We start from the raw sequence: 5878 nt of genomic DNA, 5'->3' as shown, positions 1-5878 counted from the left end.
TATGATGGTTGGGATTGCCTTTGTCTTTGAAAAAGAAAGATGCTATTTGGGTTGTTGTTGATTGAATAACAAAATCAGCATATTTTATCCCAGTACGTACTGACTTTTCACTTGATAAATTGGTTGAGTTGTATATTTCTGAAATCGTTAGATTGCACGGGGTGCCAGTTTTGATTATTTCGGATAGAGATCCGATATGTATATAGTAGTTTTGGAAGAAATTGTAAGAAGCTCTAGGTACAAAGTTGAATTTCAGTACAGCTTTTCATCAGCAAACCGGCGGTCAGCCAGAAAGAATAATTCAGATTCTCGAAGATATGCTCAGATGTTGTGTTTTAGAGTTTGAAGGCAATTGAGAGAAATATTTGCCACTGGTTGAATTTTTGTATAATAACAGTTTTCAATCTAGCATAAAGATGGCACCGTACGAAGCTTTGTATGGTCGCAAATGCCGAACTCCGTTGTACTGGACCGAGCTTAGCGAGAAACAGATGCACGAGGTTGATTTGGTTAGAGAAATCGAAGAGAAAGTGAAAGTAATTCATGACTGTTTAAAAGCATCTTTAGATTGAAAGAAATCATATACGGATTTGAAACGAAAAGATATTGAATTTCAAATTGGTGAAAAAGTGTTTCTGAAAGTATCTCCGTGGAAGAAAATTCTTCGTTTTGGTCACAAAGGTAAGTTCAGTCTGTGTTCCATCGAGCCGTATGAAATCATTAAAAGAATTGGGCTAGTGGCATACCAGTTAGCTTTACTGGCTGAATTAGAAAAGATCCACAACATGTATGTATCGATGTTGCACCGATATAGATCTGATCCATCCCATGTGATTTCTCCGTCAGAAATTGAGATTCAAACCGATAAGACATATAACGAAAAATCGATCAAAATTCTAGCTCGAGAGGTTAAAGAATTGAGAAAGAAACACATAGATTTAGTGAAAGTCTTGTGGCAACGTGACAGTATCAAAGAGGCTACGTGGTAGCCTGAGGAAGCTATGAGAAAACAGTACCCTAACCTTTTCACTGGTAAGATTTTAGGGGATGAAAATCCCTAAGGGGGAGAGTTGTAACAGCCCGTTTTTTAGTCAAATCAGAACAGTGGTTTTGGAACCACAAATCTGAGATCAAAATATTTATTTTATTATTATTTCAATGTTTACAGCATGAATATATGATTGTGTGAAAGTTTCATTAAGAAATTTTATCATTTGGTTGGTCAATTTGATAAAAAAGACTAAATTGCGTAAATGCAAAAGTGCTATTCTATTAGATAAAAGTATCTAATTGCTATGAAATTAAATAGTTAAATGTCGTTAAGTGATAATTATACCATTATTAGAATAAGTGTACAATTATGGACAACTATTAAATGATTTTTATTGTTTAATGTTAAGGTTAATTTGGTAATTGTTAAATACATGTTAATTAAATAAAACAAAACATAAAATTTAGGTATTCATCATCTTCATACCCGAATGTTAGGGCAAAGAAAGCCATGAAAATAATTTGAAGATTCGGCTAACTATCTTTGGTACAAGTAAGTCCAATTTTTGTTCCGTTTTTAATGATTTCTATGTTTTTTGTGATCGTTGAAACTAGTACTATCTAACCCAGGGACTATTTTCCAAAACTGTTAAAAATTTTGAATGATGTCATTGATGAATACATGTGTGTTTTTGAAGTTTCTTGATAGAGTATGCATGCTTGTTGATAGATATACAAGTTTTGTTAAGTGATTTTTAGTGAAATTGCAAAATAGGGATTAAATTGAGAAATGTTGAAAAATTTGTGGATAAAATGTGAAATACATGAAATATATGGGCTGCTATAGGTATAATGGTAATTCGACTAGCATCGATTAGTCTTGAATTTCATGAATTTGTAAGTTTTTGTAATAAGGACTAAATTGTAAAAATGTGAAAGTTTAGGGGCTAATGTGTAAAATAGCTCAAGTGCATATTTTGGATTGAATTGAATAATTAGAAGAATAAATAAGTTGATTTTGATTACTTGTGGATCAAGAAAAGAGGAATTCAGACTTAGACCGGGGAAAAAGCAAAGTATTTGAATAGTTGGTTCGTTTCATCATTTCCGTACACGAGGTAAGTTCGTATAATTGAACTTAATTGTGCATTTATTTAATTGATGGATGTATTATGATTGTATTTATCTTACTGGTAAAGTTTCGAAGATTTCAAATTAAATGTACGATTCAAGTAAGGCGAGTTGCCAACTAAGACTATAGTTGGGCTATGGCAATCGGATAAAAAGTCCATAACCGTGTTATGGCACATGAATGTAAGACCATGGCAATTTATGTGTAAGACCATAGTTGGACTATGGCACTGGAAATTCCATGTACTCGTACCATAAGCATTTATTAACTGGGAGTGATTTGATAAGTAAACTGGTGAGAAATAGATATGTATCGGTACAGGTATGTATGGGAAACTATTCGAATAACGAGCTAATGAAAATTGAGAATTTTATGTTAACTTAGTGATTGATGCTTTAATGCAATTTATGTCATCTATTTAGAAATGTTAATGAATAATGAGATTGTTTCATTCTTACATACGTACTTACTAAGTTTTATAGCTTAGTTTGTTTATTTTTCCTTGTTTTATAGTATTCCAAAGCTAGCTTGGATTCAGGGATTATCAAGGACTTCACCGCACTATCAGAGATCTATTTTGGTACTTTTGGAGTTGTGTATATATGGTATATAGCATGTATAGGCTTGATTCATTTTGGTATGTTTGATGAAAATTTATTTTGGCCATTAGAGGTAGCTTATAAAAGTTATGTAGTTTGTTATAAATATTACCATGTGATATGGTTGATGTTAAATTATGATACTTAAATGTTTATTATGGTATGAGGTATTTATTTAGTTGAGATATATTTGTTGTGGATTGATTTTGGATGATAAATTAGATGAATTATGGTACATGATATATATAGGTCAGTTATGTCTAGTAAAGCACGTTGAGTTGATAGGTATTTGAATAGGTAAATGGAATTAAATTGAGTATTGAAATGATTCAAGTAGATATAGTATAATTTGTATTATGGTTGATGACTTTTGGCTGCATACTTGTGTCATGAAATGGTACCATTTGAGTTATGTAGGTACATGAAATTTTGGGTGGCAAATTGGCTTGGTAAATAGCCTATTTTTGTCCACACGGGCAGAGACACGGGCATGCGTCTTAGCCGTGTGTGACACACAGTCATGTTACACGGCCGTGTTTCCCCTGGTGTTTAATTTGAAACCAAGTCAGTATGCTCAACACAGTCTCACACACGGGCGTGTGACTTGGCCTGTGGCATAAGTCAGTATACCCTACAGGATTAGCACGGCCTGGTACACGAACGTGTATGGCCATGTTTAGGGCACACGAGCTAAGCACACGGGTGTGTGTGCTTTTCGTGAGACCCAAGTCAAAGAGTTACATCGGGTTGGACACGGACTGGGACACAGAAATGTGCTTCCATTTATAATGTTCACACGACATGTGACACGGGCATGTCTGGTGGCCGTGTGAGACACACGGCCTATTCACACGGTGTGTGTCCCCTATTTTGAGAAAATTTTCAAAGTTTCGTGAAATTTTCTTAAGTTTTCAGTTTAGTCCCGAACTATTCCTAAAGTATGTTTAGGGCCTTGTAGGCTCGTATTAGGGACAAATTAATTTAGATTGAATGTTGAATGATTGAATTGTGAAAATTTATGCAGAGTTAAATGTGTAATTGTTTTATAAGTTTGGAAATACCCTGTAACCCTATTCTGGTGTTGAATACTGGTGAGGGGTGTTACATTTGTTCTCATGACTTGCCACTTATAATTTTTCAATCACATCTCCTCTGTAAATTTATAAGCTGCTTCAGGTGTTTTGTTATTCAGGGTACCACCAACGGCTGCATCGATCAATTGCCTAGTTGAGGGGTTCAAACTATTGTAGAAAGTTTGAACCTGTAGCCATAGAGGTAACACATGGTGAGGGCACCTTCTCAATACGTCGTTATACCTCTGTCATGCATCATATAGAGTCTCTGAATTAATTTGCATGAAGGAAGAGATATCATTCCTCAGCTTGGCTGTCTTAGCCGATGGAAAATACTTTAACAAGAATTTTTCGGTCATTTGTTCCCATGTAGTGATAGAATCTCGTGGTAGGGAGTTCAACCACTGTTTAGCCTTATTTTTTAATGAGAATGGAAACAACCGAAGGTGAATGGCGTCACCAGAAATGCCATTAATCTTACAAGTGTCATCGAATTCTAGGAAATTAACCAAATGAGTATTTTAGTCTTCGTCCTACAAACCATCAAACTGAACAAACTGTTGAATCAATTGAATAGTGTTAGGTTTCAGTTCAAAATTATTTCCAGCAATAACGGGTCTAACTCGATTCAGCCCTAGTTAAATTGGGCTTGGCACAATCGCAGATAGTACGAGGAGCAGGATTTGCGGCAACTACATGAGGTAGCTAATTATTTTGATTTTCAGCCATCTTCTCAGTAATATTAAGGATTTCCTCTTGCTCTTCCAATGTACTTTTTTGACTTTGCCTTGCTTCTCTACTGTTTTTGCGAGTGGTGTTTTTGATCTCACTGTCGGATACTAAATGTCCTGACGGGTTTCTTCTTGTCATAAACTAAAAAAACCTACCAGAAATAAATAAAAGAAAAGTTAGTAAAAGAAAATTAAAATAACAACAGAAATAAAATGTAATAAAAATAAAAATGGCTAAAGTAATAAAAAGTGCTCCTAATATTTTAGTCCCCGGCAACGACACCAAAAATTTGATGAGGATTCACTTAACTAACTAAAATCATGACAAAGGCAAGCGTACCTATCGAATAATAGTATAGCTACGGTGAGTTGGGACTATTGTATCCACGAGGACTAAAAGTACTAGTACTTACTATCTTTCTATTATCTAGCCGGTAAATTGAAGAAGTTTGTTTTAAAGCTAAAATTATCTAATTACTAAGGACACAACATAGAATAAGTAAGAAAATAATCGAATAAACCAATGAGAGAGACAATACCCAGGAAAGAATCCACCTAGACTTCACTTATTATTCTGAATCTGAATTAAACGATTTATTCACTTGCCTTGATCTGTAGAAATCCCTAAATTATATTAATATCTCTTTTGAGAGTAAATATAATTGACTCTATGTTGATTAATTGAAATTTCTTTAGGTTGATTAATTGAAATTTCTTTCTAATTAAAACCCCTATCGTCGCATTTACTCGATCTATGGATTTCCTTATTAGATTTGACTCTAATTCGGTAGATTTAGGTTGTCCTATTTCTAGGATTGCATGAAACTCCACTCAATTATGTCAGAGCTACTCTTAAACAATGACTTTTTCTCTACTGAATTAAGCACATAAATCATGAATTAATATCTTGAAAACATTAAAACATGGAATAAGTATACATAATTGAGATCAAGAAATCAAGTATTTATCATGTAATTCAAAATAATTAAATAACAACATCCATCATAGATTTCATCTTCCCTAGGTATCTAGGGAATTTATTTCATACTTTGGGAGGAAAACATCTCAAAATTAGGAAAACTACAAAACATAAAGAAACCCAAAAACTTCTAAAGAAGTTGACATGAGATCTTTAATCTTGAAGGAGATCCTACTTCTTAGTTGATGTTGATGGCGTTCTTCGAGTAAATTCTTCGTTCTTCTCTGCATCCTCGCTTAGGTCCTCTTCTAGTGTGTATTTATAGACTTGAGAATGCTTAGAAACCTTAAAAATTGACTTTTCTGTATGTTTGGGAAACAGGGAGCGATATCGACATGGGCTGGCACATAGGGGTATGGTCAGCCCGTATGGCT

At 34.2% G+C, this 5878-nt stretch overlaps 1 non-coding gene across 1 annotated transcript; it reads left to right on the top strand.

The window, feature by feature from the left end:
• The first annotated feature begins 3998 nt into the window (after positions 1-3998).
• On the top strand, positions 3999-4105 carry LOC121206686 (small nucleolar RNA R71). Its single transcript, XR_005901829.1, has one exon. It is a non-coding gene; the product is annotated as a small nucleolar RNA R71 (small nucleolar RNA).
• Positions 4106-5878: the final 1773 nt, after the last annotated feature.

Source organism: Gossypium hirsutum, chromosome A01, assembly GCF_007990345.1.
Source record: "Gossypium hirsutum isolate 1008001.06 chromosome A01, Gossypium_hirsutum_v2.1, whole genome shotgun sequence".
NCBI lineage: Eukaryota > Viridiplantae > Streptophyta > Magnoliopsida > Malvales > Malvaceae > Gossypium > Gossypium hirsutum.
Note: the sequence above shows the minus strand (reverse complement) of the source record. Positions and strands in the feature narration are given on the sequence as shown.